Below are 18,270 nucleotides of genomic sequence, written 5' to 3' on the forward strand. Positions count from 1 at the left end.
ATCTTCTTAGCTATTTGACTAACCGCCAACAACAAGTTGTAGTATCTGGAATAAGAAGCACTACCTGTACCATTAGTTGCGGTGTCCCACAAGGCAGCAATCTTCGGCCATTGTTGTTCTTGATATACGTCAATGATTTAGCAAAGCTGGGATTAAAAGGAAAACTAAGACTGTTTGCGGACGACACAGCGATATCTTACGAAGCAACCAATGTATACGAGTTGAGCGAGGATATGTCAACTGATCTGCATATAGTTACCAGTTATCTGGAAAACAACCTATTAGCGCTAAACTTACAAAAAACCAAAATGATGCTATTTGGAGCTAAGGATACTCAGGGGCATCCAGTTTTGACTATTAATGGAGTCGTTATTGAAAAAGTAGACCAATTCAAATATCTGGGTGTGCTAATTGATAGCCAGTTGAAGTGGGACGCCCATATACGTGAAGTAGTTGCAAAGTGTTCATCATTATGTGGGATTCTTCGAAGGTTATCATCGTTTGTACCACAACAGGTTCTCTTGAAGATGTACTACGCCTTCATCCACAGCCGATACCAGTACGGTATATCTGCTTGGGGTTCAACGTACAATACGTACTTGAAGGAAATACAGCTACAGCAGAATCGATGTATTAAAGCCATTTACAGATTGTCATATCTGCAGCCTACAAACACTCTGTACACTGAAATGGAGCACAATATTCTTCCGATAGCAGGACTTTACACAATGAGGGCAGGAATAATAATGTTCAAGATAGTTCATACACGGAAAAAAAATCCGTTGCAGGTTTCATGAACAAAAAGTAATGATTTCATAAAATTTTATGTTTCATGATATCATGACTGAAAGTCATGAAATCGTGACTATATTGTAAGAATTCGTATGTTCAGAGCGTTACACAAATCTAACTGTCACTTTCTTTACCTTAGTCTACGTGTCTCATGGCGATCGGTGATCTTTTCTAGTGAAATTATAAAAAAAAGTTTTGTTTTGAAAAAGTTTAAATTATTCGGAACCTTGTCATCATATCGATGAAATTCTTGGTGAAATTCTCGTGAGTTCCCTCATTGTTTCACGGCACAATCAATGTACTTACTTAATCCTGACTTTGCAGAACCGGGTAATGTTTGACTTTGAGCGTAGATTTTGCTTGACAAGCTCCTCGGCGATTTTAACTGTTCGGAAGTGATGCATACCCCACGTCCTAAAACAGAGCAGGTCAAAAAAGGCCATCGGCAGCCGGGTGATCCAGTTCCACTTTCCACATCCGCAGAGTTGAAGGAGTGTTCCATGACTCATGCAGTCAATCAGCCCAGGGACCATTTACCAATTCAATTGATGCTCGAAACAAAATTTTGCGTACAAACCTCCCGCATAATTAAGAATCATATCAGTACTGTTTCCCAAACTATCCGTAACCATTTATGACAATATTAAAACAATTACCTTTAACACCCAAAATTACAATAAGACTACATTTCCATGAACGGTTTTTACAGTCTGGCAAATGGTAATTTGGAAAAGTACAATGTGGGGAATAGGCGGTTAAGTTATGTAACCATAAAAAAATCGTAATTTCCTCGAACAAAATTTTCAATGGATAGTATCCCGAATTGTTGAAATACAATCCATTTTTTCAAACCCCTACTGTTTGGCAAACGTTGAAGTAACGGTTGGAGAATATGCGAAAAAAAACCTCCCTGGGTCCCTTTCGTTTTATTTCTCTTATTTTTTTTTTTTTTTTTTTTTTGATATTTTGTTCAAGACACTTTCATTCATGCTATTCAGAAGGGCATTAATACATTTATTTAATGTTTGAGTTCTGAATTAAATAACGTAATATAAAACATACATTTTAAACTACTCTCATACTAATGTTCCGGTGGCCTGTTAAATTCAGTTCAGTTTCACAGCGGTTCGGCAGAATTGCATTGATGTCAGGGATGGTCTTTGGACATTTTTTGAAATTTGATTTGTTCTCCAGGATGTGATATGGTTGAGACGAATCTGAAGCGGCTGTCGGGGATCACTGGATTGTTGTCCGGTTTCCTAGAAAATGGATCAGGGAGAGGATAATCATAACACAGGCCAAATTGTCATTGAGTTTTTAATCTTACCTGTGGATAGAAGGAAGCTGCAGCTGCACATGCTGTTCTTCCGATGGCCACTTTGACTTGAGTCGTAGTAAATCGACCCTTGCTCCGACAGTAACGGCAGCGAATTTTGGCCGCATCGAATTCTAATGGATGACGACATTGGTGGTGCATTATGGGTAGGTACAAACGGCACTAATTCAATTTTATATTCGCGTTGATTTAGTTGAAGTTTTCCAGAAAATTTTCGGAACCGTTTTTGTTTTTTTTTTCCTATCGACTTGACAGGCACGAAAAGAAACACACTCTCAAAAAATTGCAAGCAGCTGTATGTCACTTAGCGATAAAAACTATTCACATGCTTACGCACATTTTTACTTGTAAATAGGAGCAAAACATGTTTAAGCCAAGATGTATTGATCTACGTTTAGGTAGGTTGACTTGCGAGATAAATTAAAATTATTTTGTTTACAAAGCGACAAAGCGACGTGGTCTTCGTGACAATTGTTTTAAGCGTGTACCACAAATGTTGCTTAATTCGTAGCATACAAATACCAACACATGTAACAGTTCGCCAAACGGTTAGAAAAAAATAACATATAGTGAAACCATTCCGCAGACAGTTAAATCCCATTTCTATCGAGCTTTAATTTTATATTGTTCAACGCCATTTGGACTCTAACAGAAACTGTCACAGTTTGGTATGGACTACTCAAATAGCTTTAAATAGTTTCTAGCCGTAGGTTTCATATTGTTCGACATAAAATCAACTGTTTGTGAAACGTTCACCGTACCAGTTAAATCAAACTTATTGTTTGGAATTCATGACAAATTGTATTTTTCTATGCGGGCTAACCATCGAATGTTTGCGTTCTTGCTAAAGATGTCACACTCGTTAGGTTGACATTTGTGGAATGTTTTCACGGTTTATTACGAAACTATCGGCACAAAAGTAGTAACAATTCTAATCTTTATTTTATTTGTTTACCATTGGCAAATATAAACTGGGTTCTAAATTGACATATGATGTTTTGTTTTCATGAACTGAGTTCATGATTTAGGGATCCTGCGTCATGATTTCATGACTCAACTTGCCACTTTTCAGCACCAAAATTGGAATCATAAATGACAGGCATCTGAATACATGAAAAGTGCTTATGTTTTCATGACCTGTGTTCATGATATCAGATCCTGCTTCATGATTTCATGACCGAAATTGTCACTTTTCGTATCAAAAATAGGAATCATAAATGACAGATGACTAAATCCATGAATAGTGTTTATGTTTCCATGAATTTTATTCATGGTTCCAGCATACATGCTTCATGATTTGATAATTTTAATTGCCATTTTTCTTCGCTAAAAATTGAAAACGTAACGTACAGCCGGCGTTACGGTAAAATGCTTCATGATTTCATGACTTTTGGTCATGGTGTATTTTCATAACATGAAAACACACTTTCCTCCCGAAATCATAACTCTTTTTTCTGTTTTAGAGTGGCGTATTTTTACCCGTGTAACATAAACTTGCACCACAACTGGATTTTCAATACCGCTGCTCACCAATATAGGACCAGACAGGCTCATCTATTACAAAGAAGTGGATTCAGAACTGAGATAGGAAGGAGGAGATTTGAGAATATGGGGCCAAGAATATATAATCAATTACCAGAAAGTATACAAAATTCTCATTCAATTAATATGTTTAGGAAATGTTTAAGAATTCACATTAAAAATAATATAAATAACTTTATGATACGCTAATAGTTAGAATTCCACAGCTAGTTCGCTAGATAATCATAAACGACCCTTTAAAAGAACTATGGTTCATTAGGGATTGTGTATAATAGACTAAGTTTGAATCTATGTGATATAAAATGAATTGAATTGAATTGAATTGAAAAGGTCCTCACATCGATGACATCCGAGAAATGCCGACCGTCCACCAAAACGTGGTCTATTTGGTTGCAGAGCTCGCCATTTGGGTGCATCCAGGTGTGCTTTCGGATGTCTTTGCGTGCAAAGTAGGTGCTGCTGATGGCCATCCCTCTAGCAGCAAAAGTGATTAGTATTTTTTTTTTTTTTTTTTTTTTTTTTTTTTTTTTTTTTTTTTTTTTTTTTTTTTTTTTTTTTTTTTTTTGGCTACGATTTATTTAGTACAATCAGTATTACAACTTATTTTATTAAGATTCCATTACATTGCTAGATGTGAAATGTTTCAAATTATAACTAATTGCGTTTACAACAATCCAAAGACCTAACTTCTCATTGTTTCTACTTTTTGTTTTATCTAGCAATTCTGTGGGGTCTGCAACAGGGATGCGTAATTTCTTTTTAATTACTTCCTGAACGAAATTCCATACATTTATTGAAGTTTTAAATGTTTTCAGACGGTGTTCTGCATCATCAACTTTACCACAAACTTTACAAGTGTTATCCTCTGTTCCACGAATATTATTTTTAAATAGCTTGCTGCGAGTTGGAACAATTCCATTTACATAATAATAAAGCACTGTTTTAAGGTTAGAATCAATGAACTTCATATTCAGATTAGTCCAAATGTTTTGCCATACTATGTTAGTATTCTTAAGCTCTATGACTGGATGAATTTGCATGGAATCAATTAAATATAAGTAAATTTGTTTTGTACAGTTTAAAAAGGGGAACCTCACAAGATTTTCTGCATCTTTTATGTATGTGTTATAGGTTCTTCCTAGTTTAAGTTTATTTCTAGTTTTAAATAGAAAATCTTGTGAGGGAACTGAACCATTTTTAGCTGAACTGTACAATACATTACGAATGAAAAGAGCTTTGATTTTGTTTCCAACATCAATCAAGCCTAATCCTCCTTTTTCATGTGCTAGATATAGTTGAGATCTATTGATTTTGAACAAATGGCCCATCCATAAAAAATTCCCTGTTATTTTTGTTACTTCTGCTATAAACTTGTTGGGTGCTGGAATGACCTGTCCGACATACCACAACTTAGATAAAATGAAATTATTCAGAATCCAGACTTTCTGAATCAAATTCAAATTCCTAAATTTCGCTACAAACAGGGACCTTTTGATACTATTCAACTGGTTATCATAAACACTTGAAACCGTTTCTTCCCAAGTATTCTTGAAAAGAATGCCCAAAATTTTTAATTCACTAACCTGTTTGATTCTATCGCTCGCGATTTCTAATCCATTCAAACACATATAAGAAGACTTTTCGTAGTTTAAACTTATTCTTGCGTCTTTCGAAAATATTTTGACGACCTCGAATATTTTCAAAAATTCTTGTTGATTTTTAATTATAATACAAATGTCATCTGCATAGACTACTATTTTGATAAAACTGTTATCAATAAAAATACCTGGAATAGCCTCAGCCAGCATTGCAACTAAGGGTTCCAAATATAAAACGAAAAGCGCCATACTTAGTGGGCATCCTTGCCGCACTGATCGATTTATTTTTATACATTCGCTAAGTTTACCTGATACTAGAAGTTTAGAAAAGGCTCCTTCATACAAATTTTTTATCGCGTCAATAAACACAGCTGGAAAACCAAATTTGGCAAGTAATGCCCATAGAAAGGTTCTGTCGACTTGATCGAAAGCCCTTTGAAGATCGAGACTAAGGAAAGCAATTTTAAAAGATTTTTTCTTGTTGGACGAAGCTAATAAATTTCTCAGAATTTTCAAATTATCAACACATGACTTTTCTTTATGACATGCTGTCTGATATGGTCCAATTATGGAAGGTAGGACTGATTGAATGCGGTTGGCTAAAATTTTCGAGTACAACTTGTAATCTGTATTCAAAAGAGATATGGGTCTAAATTCTTGAACAGTTGGATTGCTAGTTTTGGGTATGAAAGTAATGACACCTTCCTTAAAGCTTGTGGGAGGTTTGATACCACGTAGAAGATAATCATTGAATAGCTTCAAAAGATCATAATTGATTAAATCGTAATTTTTCAAATAAAATTCATACGATAGACCGTCGAGTCCGGGTGACTTTTTTCTTGATGCGTTAGTTAAGACTTCTAACAACTCTTGGTTTTCTATCGCTTTAGTTAAACATTCTTTTTGCTCATTATTCAATTGATTTGATATCTTGTCTAGTGATTGAAAGTTGGAAACATCTGATGGAATATTATCCTGGAACATAGAGGTGTAGTATTTGATGAATTCAGCTTTGATTCTACTACTATCTGTTGTTATTTCACCGTTGATTTTTAACTTTGACGTTGTAAGTTTTTTTTCGTTATGTTGTGCTATTTGAAAAATTCCCATTTTCTCTTCCTCAATCAACGAATTCGGCTGAAAAATATAGGAAAATTCCAACAGTTTTTGCTTCTCTATTTCTACTAATCTTTTTTTGATAAAGTTAATTTCAAAAAATACATCTTCCCGTCCATTGAGCCTAGTTGAAAATTCTTGTAACGCTCGATAAAGCATTCTCTTTTCATTCATAATGGCAATGTTACGGTTAATCGTGAAGCTCTTGAAAAACTGTTTGGTGGTACATTTGAAATCCACATTCCACCACGCGTTAAAATCGGTTTGATATTTAGCTCTTCGCTTGCAATGGTTCAATTCAGATCTGTAATCGATGATCAACTGTTCGTTTTTTAGTATAGCCGAATTAAGTTTCCAATAAGCAGGTTTTGTCTGTCCTGATTTGGGAAGTTCATTGATTTCGATTTTCATTATTACGGAGTGATGATCTGAAAACGCAAGGGGTACTGTTTCAACACTTAACGTGCCATTTAAAATTTCCTTGGAACAATAGAATCTATCTAATCGAGATGCACTTTTTCCCCTGAAAAAAGTAAAACTAGTCTTTTTTAAGAATGATTTAGCCACGTCTTTAAGTTTCAACTGGTCAACTAAATGTTGCAAACCCTGACAGAAGTTGTTAGATCCTCTACTATCTTCCTCGTACAGAACACAGTTAAAATCTCCTCCAATCACTAAACCATCGAATTTCGAATTTAAATGCAATGCTAAACTCTCAGTAAAAAACTCATTCCTTTCTTTCTTGTACTGTGATCCTGATTGTGCGTATATGTTGATGAACTTGATTCCTTTTAGCATAAACGATATAATCCTTCCAGTTGGGTCTACTAGCAAGTCTGTAAACGCAAAGTTCTTACGTATAGCTACTGCTGTTGATCGATTTATATGGTTGTAACTCAAAACGACTTCATGATTCGGTAAAAACGATGACGATGTTATGTTCATCTCTTGAAAAAATACAATGTCAAGGTCATTGAAATTTACAAAATCACGGATCAATGATTGCTTAGCTGAACAAACAACCCCGTTCAAATTAACGGTGGCAATTTTCATCGAATATTTACTCATTCAAGTTTTGACTCAATTTCGAACTTAACTTTCGCTTTTTCGGATCTAGATCAGAGATCTCGCTTCCATCCGCATCGTCCAGCAAACCAGTGAACGCGTTACTCACCGATACATCTGCCGACTTACTTGTTGTTGCTTGAATCTGCTGACCACTGTGAGTGGCCAAATTGGATGAACCAATGTTCACTGCCACTCCATGCTTAGCTGCTTTCGATACATTCACCCAGCCGCTTTCACCATTGGATGCATCGGTCGTGTGACCATCCTCACTACCTACGCCTGGAACCGCTTTGTCTGTTGAGTCACCATTAAGAAAACCCTCCTGCATTTCCTGGTCTCTGCCACACGGGTCGATATTGTGGCCGTCTGGTTTGTCGTCCTTACTCCCCTTCATCAGAGTGTTGAGATTCGTAAAATTGAGCTTCAACGACTCTTCCTTCTCACGAACACGCTCCCTGGGGCACAGATTCTTACTGGTTTCAGAACCCATACGGCGAGGACAATCCGGCTTCAGATGATCCGTTGCCCTACAGATAAAACACTTCTCATGCATTCCGGAGTAATACACGCGGCTCCTGTAGTTACAGATGTACACCTGAGGCGGTATCTCCTTCGTAACATCCATGTAGATACCCCGTGTACCGGAGAAACAATTGAATCCCGATGCTAATGAACGTTTCTCATGCACAATTTTTTTCACTACTCCAAACTTCTTGAAAAATTCCACGACTTCTCGATCCGGTACCTCCGGAGGCAGATAAAACAGCCTCACATATTTTATCTCCTCATTCCCGTCTGTGACCATAACCTTGGTGAACTGTCCACTTGTATACCCGAAAGATTTTTCACCCACGTGCTGCTCGAGGCACATTTTCATCAATGTTTCATTTGCAAACTTGATCACAATGCACTTCTCGTACGGATCGTGATAAAGATGGGACACTTGTTCTGGCTTGATGCCCAAACTCCTGGCGACAAAAGTCACCATTTCTCCATCTGACGGAGATCTGGCTTGATCTCCAAAGCGAATCTTGACGGTATTCTTCCGAGCGTACTCCATTTTGGCAGAAATAATTCCCTTTCAAACAAAGCACTATTGTTTCCGAAGAAACGAAACCACAAAAAAACAGCACTGACTCTTAGCCTCTGGAACACGTCTGTTCGCTTCGAGTTGCAGGCCCGTTTAGGCCGTTGTCATTGGTGGCGGAGCGAAGGCTCTCCGTACCAATTATAGGGCGGAAAAAATCCTCTCTTCCGACCTGAGCGTGGGCATCTCCGATAACAACTTTTACGTCATGTTTTGGGCACTCTCCGTAGGTCTTGTCGAGACAATCATAAAACGCATCCTTCGTGTCGTCGGGTTTATCGTTTGTCGGCGCATAGATGTTGATCAGACTGTAGTTGAAGAATTTTCCCCGTATCCTCAATACGCAGATTCGTTCAATAATCGGTTTCCACCACATAACACGCTTCATCTGCTTCCCGATCACTATGAATCCGACGCCATGCTCTGCCTTATCGCTGCCACTATGGTAGATGTTGTATTTGAAAGCTGTGTTGGCGACGGGATCCACCGCCCTGAATTCACGTTCTCCAGTTCTAGGCCATCTTACTTCCTGAATAGCAGCCACGCTCACTCCAAGCTTCTGCAATTCACGAGCCAAAAGGCTCACTCGTCCGGGTTCATTTAACGTCCTGACATTCCAGGTACCGAGTTTCCAATCATAGTCCTTATTTCGTTGCCAGGTCGATTGCCGAAAATATCGTTCGTTATTTCTCCTTTCTCCATTTTTCGTGGTAGGTAAGAAATTCGATATGCTACCTTACCGGGGTTACATCACGATGCACTATGGTCCAGGAATCAGTTTTACGCGGAAAGATGCATTTTGAGCTTTAGAATGAAACATTAGACAAAAACGGTCTTCTACAAAGTTGTTTGTATTAGTTGAGCCCTTTGTTTGGTTTTATTGAAAATTAGGGTAAACCACACTTTTATGGAAATTGTGTAACTAACTTTCTTATTTGTAGAAATTATATTATACATGCTTCAGCAAAGTTGTAGACCATTCAATTTCAAGCAACTTTGCCAAAAAAAGTTTTTTTGTATCTCTTAAATTGACCGATTTAGAGCTTTTTTCCTACGGTAACCTAGGGTGGTCCGAACAAAACTGGTTTTCTGGCTCTAGAGTTTTCAATTCAAATTTCTCATCAAAGTAGTCTATGAAACACTTTTAGAGCTTTGAAAAATGCGTAATTTGGTGAGTGAAGAAACTCGCTATCTCCTTCCGTTTAGGAGTTATTGTTGTTTTTCTCTCAAAAACATGCCTACTTTGATTGTGAATTTCTCTGATTGGGGCAAACAAAAAAATATCTTTTAACGGCATACAAAAGACAAAATAAAATTGTATATTATATCAAAAAATTACAGATGTGTTATTTTTGTAACTCTAATAAAACGTCTTGAAAGTCAAATATTTTTTATCACAAAAACTTTAATAACTTTTGAACTAAAATAGATATCAACAATCTTTTTGCATGAAAATTTGCGTTTTGTTAAGTTCTTAAAGTCGTTCATAGACGACTTTGACGAGAAAATAATATTAAAAAAATTAGAGTTAAAAAACTTATTTTTGTTGGACCACCCTGCGATGATTAGGAAAAAATGCTCTAGATTGGTCAAATTTTGAGCTACATAAAAACTTTTTTTGGCAAAGTTGGTCAAAATTTCAAGTTCTACCGCTCTGCCCTAGAGCGTATACTAGTATTTTTGCAAATAAAAAAGTTGATTATATGATATGTGTGATATTGTGGACCACCCTAGTTTCAAATGACACAGTATGAAAGCTTACATTTTTAGAAACAATTTTGTAGAAGATCGTGTTTGTCTAAAATTTAATTTTCATGCTCAAAATGCAAAATAATAAAGAAATACATACTATAAAAATCTTCAAAATAGTTTTAGAGCCCTATCTTTCTTATTTCAGATTTCTCGTCAAAGCAGTCTATGAACGACTTTAAGAACTTAACAAAACGCAAATTTTCATGCAAAAATATTGATGATATCTATTTTGGTTCAAAAGTTATTCTAGTTTTTCTGCTTAAAATCCTTTGTTTTTCAAGGCATTTTATTAGAGTTACAAAAATAACACATCTGTAATTTTTTGATATAATATACAATTTTATTTTGTCTTTTGTATGCCGTCAAAAGATATTTTTTATTTTATTTTGTTTTACGGCTATAGCGGTCATGCGACTCAAAGCTAAAGGGAGTCTATAGAAGCAAATGATGGAAACGAATAGGTGCATAGGCGTCGCAAGGGAGCGACAAGATTGAAAATTTTTAATTAGGTGGTGAAAATTGAGCAAGCCATTTTAAAGTCAGTAAGCATCGAAGCGTCCTGTATTTTGCCTAGCTTCTCTACTGGAAAAGGGTTGGCTCAAAGCTTTGAGCTTTGCTACCAACACAGGCTGTGTTGGTAGCAAAGCTCAAAGCTTTGAGCCAACCCCTTTTCCAGTAGAGAAGCTAGGCAAAATACAGGACGCTTCGATGCTTACTGACTTTAAAATGGCTTGCTCAATTTTCACCACCTAATTAAAAATTTTCAATCTTGTCGCTCCCTTGCGACGCCTATGCACCTATTCGTTTCCATCATTTGCTTCTATAGACTCCCTTTAGCTTTGAGTCGCATGACCGCTATAGCCGTAAAACAAAATAAAATAAAACAATCACGGTCGATACCTTCTCCTATGTATGAGATATTTTTTATATTTGCCCCAACCAGAGATATTCACAATCAAAGTAGGCATGTTTTTGAGAGAAAAACAACAATAACTCCTAAACGGAAGGAGATAGCGAGTTTCTTCACTTACCAAATTACGCATTTTTTAAAGCTCTAAAAGTGTTTCATAGACTACTTTGATGAGAAATTTGAATTGAAAACTCTAGAGCCAGAAAACCAGTTTTGTTCGGACCACCCTATGTCACTGCTGGAAAAAAGCTCTAAATCGGTCAATTTAAGAGATACAAAAACACTTTTTTGGCAAAGTTGCTTGAAATTGAATGGTCTATAACTTTGCTGAAGCATGTATAATATAATTTCTACAAATAAGAAAGTTAGTTACACAATTGCTATGAAAATGTGGTCCACCCTAATTTTCAATAACACCAAACAAAGGGCTTAACTAATACAAACAACTTTGTAGAAGACCGTTTTTGTCTGATGTTTCATTCTAAAGCTCAAAATGCATCTTTCCGCGTAAAACTGATTCCTGGACCACTGTGCGATGGTGGGGCTGCCACCTTAGGTGTAGCTGACGTGATACAGCATTTCATATTCAGCCGCTGGATGCCAGAACAGACGCTGTTTGAGCCGCACCTCCTTGGTGGACAGACGCTCGAGACGCACCTCCTCACTCTAGCTGATGTCAGAAGGACAACAGTGCCCAGGCTGCACTACCAACTAAGTACGCAACCCTTAGCTGGCGGTCTTTGTCATCATTTGACCCGTGGAAGCGTGAGGTAGGGACTTGTGAGGACCAGAGCTATGTTGACGCTCCTTCCTAGTTGTCGGCTCACCATTTCACAGCCCAATTCAGAGAAATACTTAACGTAAAAATGAGAGGTCTTAAATTTGAAGTTATTGCAGTTAAAAAATCGCCATTCTTGAAAAATTGCATTTCTGACGGATTCTTGAAGGAATTATTTCGAGATCTTTTTTTATTGCAGATATTCTGGAATTAATATTGAATGGAAACTCTGGTGGAATAATGTCGTATCCGGAAAGCTAAACTTTTCGTCGCAACACGTCCGTTGCTCTCAACAATAACCGATAAACTAATATCAGCTTTCTGTGAACGATTGCTGCTTGGTCGGATTTCCGATTCTTTCTTTTGTCTCTTCGCTCTCGCTCTTCCTCTCTAATTTGTCAGTTGGATTCTTTCACATCAACTGTCTACATAAATTCAAATAACTCTCCAAGGGACGTTTCGTTCAATCACAGAACGTAGCCTAAAGAGTAAACATTGAATAGGGCCTAATATGCGAATGATGTTTATTGCGTGGTAATATTCATCAGTGCTGTCTTCTTAATTATCATTATTACTGACTTCTATCTAGATTCTAGAACAATTATCATTATAGATGTGATAGATATGATAAATAGATATGTATACTTCACCACAAATAAGTTCTGGACATTTCATAAAGTTGATTTCGGGACTCTTGATACTGATCAGATCTTATTACTTTTTTTTCAAAAAAGTGCGAAAAATTGGATTGAATCGCATTCTAGACTCCATTTTGCCAATATTATAATACAGTGGGATTCCGTTTTTGGCAACAAAGTTGAAATTTTCAGTTGCCAAAAACGGAACCGTGCCAAAATCGGAACCCTAATTGCAAATTTTATTTTTCAAATATTGGTTTTGAAAGCATCATTACAATGTTAATACATAATTTTTATGGAATCATAAGGCGTTGAGACTTCGAAAAGGTTCACTTCGAAGCATTTTCCCGGAGGGTTATACTATGCTATGAATCTATAGCTCCGTAATACTAAATCTGGCAAACGATTTTCTGGTCGCGTTTTTACGCCTCAACGTCTTCAATTTTTTTTAGAAGCTTTATGCATAAGTTTTGTATAAGAGGGCTTTGTAAAACCAATAATCGCATAAGTGACTTTTATTGAAGAACTGGACATTTTCTTAAAACTATGAGAGAAAACGAAAAAAAGTTTTCTTTTAAAGACGTATTTGCGAATCAAAAGCGCAGGGTATTGCAAAACGGCATGACCTTTTTTTCTAATTAAATGAACATTTAAAATCAGTTTAACTTTTGGAATTTAGCGTAAAATTTGAAAAATTCGGTGAGTTTGGAATTGCGCCTTCAATTTATGTTTCTAATAAAGTGAAGCATTTTATAATAAATGGTTGACAGTATCAAAAGGGCAAACATAAACATGAGAAGATGCATAAATGTCTTGTAATTGTGTAGAATTTAAGGTGAAGATGAATCGAAGCCAAAGTTCAAATTTTCAAGAGCACGGATCTGGTGAAGCAAACATCCGTTTGAGCTGAAAACCTAATCGAATGCTTACCACCAGCTAGTGATCAATCGATTAAGTTTTCAGCTTAAACGGATGTTTGGTTCTTCAGATCCGTGCTCTTGATAATTTGAAGTTTGGCTTCGATTCATCTTCACCTTAATTTTTACTTGTAATAATCTTTAATTCAGCTAGATATATGTTTTACACCTGCCTTATAAAATCAACTGAAATTTACAGGATCCTGTTATGAAACCTCAAGAACCTTATAGGAATCTTCAGATTCTCATAAGAAATCTACAGAAAAAACGCTTGAGCTCTGAAGCATCTTTCTAAGCATCCGTAGGATCTTGCAGAGCGTTCTCAGGATCTTGCTAAGGATTTTGCTATGAGTTAACATCTTGAAATTCCGCTGCGATGTTGCCGAAAATTCTCAAGTCTCCGATGAAAAAATTTAAAAGTTTATCAATATTAGGCTACCACTAGCACACCTCAAATTTGTTACTACTAGGTTGGGCAACACGTGGGTTTCCAGGACAAAGACCTCGGCAAGCTTGGCTAAGCAACGGCCTGCCTTTTGAGGTTGGGTGCGTCAAGGACCTCTTTTACGGCTAGCTCGACCTGGAGCACTTCTACGGTCTCAAGATCGGCTGGAGTGGACCTACTTGGCTAATCAGACCTCGGATATAGGGGGGGGGGGGGGTGTAACTGAATAAACTAATGAGGTACAATTTCAACTTTTATTCCCTAAACTTTACAGAGCTGTGTGGGTGAGTGTGATGTGTTATACCTGCTATTCTTGTATACCGGCCGGTCTCTGCTGGAAAACTTGGAGCATATCGAACAGTTCTGGAGTCAAAAGACAACGTGTTGGCTCTTCGTTGTACTAGGGTACTCTAGGTCGCTGGACCTGTTCTGAGGGGGGATGGGTTGGAACCTATGCACGTCTGGATCGCTTCCGTGGTTCGTCACTGGCTTCCACGCTGAAAAGGTGTCCGTACGACCAAGAATACGTAACGGAACTCCAGGCTGCACTTCGCGGGTCCTGATTCGTATATCTTCCTTTTTTCAAGAACTTCTCCACTGTCCTTAAACTTCTTCATATAGGCTTCACTTAAAACTTTTTTTCCTTTAATAAACTTTAATCTTGTTTAACGACTGCTTTGGCTGAGGTCCTCTTCAAAAGTCGACCGAGTAATTTCCTTAGCGCCTACGGCTCCCTCTATCGTTCAATATGTCTTACTACCTCCCTGTTTTTTCTCTCTTCCTCCACTGAACTCTAACTGTCCTATTTCTTTCTGCAGTTTTTCGTGTAGTGTACTGTGGTAATAAAGTGTACTAAATCTTGGGGTATGTGTAAGGCATTCTGTTTAATTTAAATTTGAAAACGGACGACATGCAAATAATAATAATAGGAAAAACAAAAACTTACAAACTAACAGTCTTATTGTTACAAACGGTAACACTACCACATACTCCCTCTAGAAAATAAACTTTATCTAAGATAAAGTTTATTTTCATTTAAACTTTCCCTTACAAAATAAGCCCAGGTTTGGAACAACACCTTTCATGTTTGACTCGACCATGTGAAAAGTAGCATTATGTACGCGAAATTCAACAAAATAGCAAACTAGTTCCTGAAACTCGAACAAGTACCATTTTACGCGCTTTACCCTATTACTTTCAGGGGTGTGTTATTCGTATACTGCAAGAAAATCAACCTATACCTTTCTCGGTCTCGCTTACTGATAGAGCATCTCTCAAGCAACACAATAGCCATTTGATTCTCAAATAGCTTCGTGTGGTTCGCAGTGCTAAGTGTTGTTGCGGAATTTCTGGGAAATTTTGTAAATTTAGTGGTCTATTGCGTTGAAAATTTGCCAATTTTGTATTCTAATTGAGTGCGGAGCTTAACCGGTTAAAATCGCTACTAAGCGCATTGATTGTCTCCATTTAGCTCCATTTCTCTCCATTTTTTATTAAATATGCAACAAAGATTGGACCTAAGGACGTTTCTATTTATCTCGGACAAAAAAAAAACGACTATACTACATTGGGTGGAATTCACCAACTGACCTGACAATGACTTGACATGGACGGACAAGACAACTCATTCCGAAGCTACGACTCCTGGCTTTAGATCAGCAGCGGAGAAGATTCCGACGATCTTCCCCTGATCATCAGCTAGCTCGTAAGAGTTAGTTCCTCTACGTGCGACTACTGTACAAGGGATGTAAGTTGGACCTTGTTTAGCATTATAGGATTCTGCTGCAGACGACTGAGTGAAATTTCGACGATAGACTTGCTGACCTACTTGGTACACCGGTGAGGGTTTACTGTACCGTAAATTGTAATTGCGACGACTGTGCTCATGTGCCTTTTCGAGGTTTCTCCGAACGAGATCAGCGAGCTTGCTGTCAGCAGCTTGCTTCTGCTCAATTCGTTCCTCGGGAGACAAATCTCTCGCGTCTACTTCTCGGATGTGCTGGTCACCAGAAGAGACAATCTCATGTCCAAACACAATCCTGTATGGTGTGAAACCAGTCGATGAGTGTCGAGTTGTGTTGATCACATGCTCTACCTCGGGAATGCGAGTGTCCCACAACCTCTGGTCCGATTTCACGTAGGTTCTGATGCACGCATTGATGCTACGATTTAGCCTCTCCACAGGATTGGCTTGACTGTGGTGTCGAGCATTCGTCCAGTGTTTCACATGGAATCGCTCAAGAAAGCTTTTGAAATCGTGGCTGACAAAGCTTGACGCATTGTCCGATATCAAGATCTCTGGAACTGAAAATCTTCGGAACCACTGTTCTTCAAGGATTTTTATGGTTAGACTAGTCGATATCTTTCGAACTGGTACTAACACTGTCCACTTTGAGTACAAGTCCAGAAGGACTAAAAGGTGCGCATTGCCAGATTTGCTTCTGGGCAATGATTGTATATAGTCAATGGACAATATTTGGAATGGCTTGGTTACTAGTCTGGGTTTCCCCATTTCAGGGTGTTGAGAAACATTAGCCGGTTTTGTTTCCTTACAAACTCGACAATGCTGGACGTGCCTCTGGACAGAAGCAGACATCTTCGGCCAAAAATACAATTTTCTCACTCGGTCTAATGTTTTCTCAAAGCCGATATGTAACGAATCGTCGTGCTTTTCTTTTAGCACCTGAGAACGTAAATCATGAGGCACACATAATTTCCATTGATGTGTGTAATCTAAAACATCGGTTTTAGTCGCTGAAAGTTTGAAGAGTTTTCCATCTTCGATTTTGTAGTCGAGATTGTCCTCGGGGGACTCTCTCACCTTGTTCATCAAATCGGAGTACCAGGTATCTCCTGAGTCTTCAACATCCATGCTCTCAACGGCTCTTGATAGTGCATCGGGAATGATGTTCTCTTTCCCCCGTCGATGCTCCTCGAGATGTCGTAGCTCTGTAGCTCGATACTCCATCGGCTTAAAAGTGAAAAAGTGCGCCACCTCCCACGCATGATGTATGTGAGCGCCGATGCGTCAGTAATGACAACGAAGTGAGTTCCTTCTATATAAGGTCGGAACTTTTCGATTGCGGACAGAACAGCAAGTCCTTCTTTCTCCGAAGCTGCATACGCTTGCTGAGCAGGAGTGAGCTTCTGAGAAAAGTATGCGACAACTTTTTCTCCTTCGTCATACTGCTGCGTCAGTATTGCCGCTATCGCAGTATCACTCGCGTCGCTCTGAATTTGAAACGGTCGAGAGAAGTCGGGATTGCATAGAACTGGAGCAGCAATTAGGCATTCTTTGATGTCAATGAATGCTTTTTCAGCTTGCTCGTTCCAAACGATTGTCTTTGGCTTTTTACGAAGCAAATTAGTGAGAGGCGCGGTTATCTCACTGAAATTGCTTATGAAGCGGCGGTAGTAATTCGCCATCCCCAAATAGCGTCGAAGGGCGCGAATTGAGGTGGGCCGCTCGTAATTCACGATCGCTTCGATGCGATCAGGATTCGGTTTTAAGCCATCTGGGGTTAATAAGTAGCCAAGATAAGGAAGTTCATTCAGACAAAATTTGGATTTTTCCAAATTAACGGACAAGTTAGCGTTTTTAAGTCGACGTGCCACTTCTCGTAAGCTAGCTTTCGCAAGCTTTCGTCGAAGATATTAAAAATACCTCTAGAAATTCACACTATCCCGTCTAAAATTTACAGGACGCCCTAGATTTTATTAGGAATCACCAGATTTTGGACATAATCCTCCATAACCAGTTATACACTCTAAAGATCCATCAAGAAGCTCTCAGTGTCCACTTGGAATCTGCAGATATCCTCATGAATTCGTTAAAATTTCTGAAAAGTCCCACAAGAACGAAGAATCTCTTAAGGATTCTCCAGGGTACAGTTAGGAAACTCATAGACTCAGCTCGTAAGGAACATTTTGATGATGTTGAGACCCGTATCCTTGATTAACAATCTTGTACAGAATTCTGCATAGTCTCTTAACAAATCTAACGCCTTATAGAGTCTATAAAAAAGAGAGAACGTAGCTTTAAATAGTTGACGCAGAAAGATCAATATACACACCAATACCACAGACAAAAAGTAAAAACACTCTCAGTCGTATTTATCGCACACTTCAATGGTATTATTGAAAATAAATTGTAGTTTGGACTGTATTCGCATTTGTCATGTTATTTAATGAAATTTAAAAAAACGTTATGATACACGACATTTTGCTATACATATTTGTATCCTTTATTGCGGTGTGTTTTTACATACGCAATGTATGTAAATCCATAATA

The 18,270-nt window shown here is 37.9% G+C and overlaps 1 protein-coding gene and 1 long non-coding RNA gene across 3 annotated transcripts in view; one reads left to right on the forward strand and one right to left on the reverse strand.

Annotated features, from left to right (window-relative positions):
- LOC5568128 (probable glutamine-dependent NAD(+) synthetase) overlaps window positions 1–18,270 on the forward strand; it is a 380,498-nt gene that overhangs the window by 302,780 nt on the left and 59,448 nt on the right. The window lies entirely within an intron of this gene.
- On the reverse strand, window positions 1,777–2,814 carry LOC110674777. Its single transcript, XR_002499184.1, has 2 exons — window positions 2,120–2,814; window positions 1,777–2,051 (listed from the first exon to the last, which is right to left on the reverse strand). It is a non-coding gene; the product is annotated as an uncharacterized LOC110674777 (long non-coding RNA).

Source organism: Aedes aegypti, chromosome 1 (genome assembly GCF_002204515.2).
Source record: "Aedes aegypti strain LVP_AGWG chromosome 1, AaegL5.0 Primary Assembly, whole genome shotgun sequence".
NCBI classification, from domain to species: domain Eukaryota; kingdom Metazoa; phylum Arthropoda; class Insecta; order Diptera; family Culicidae; genus Aedes; species Aedes aegypti.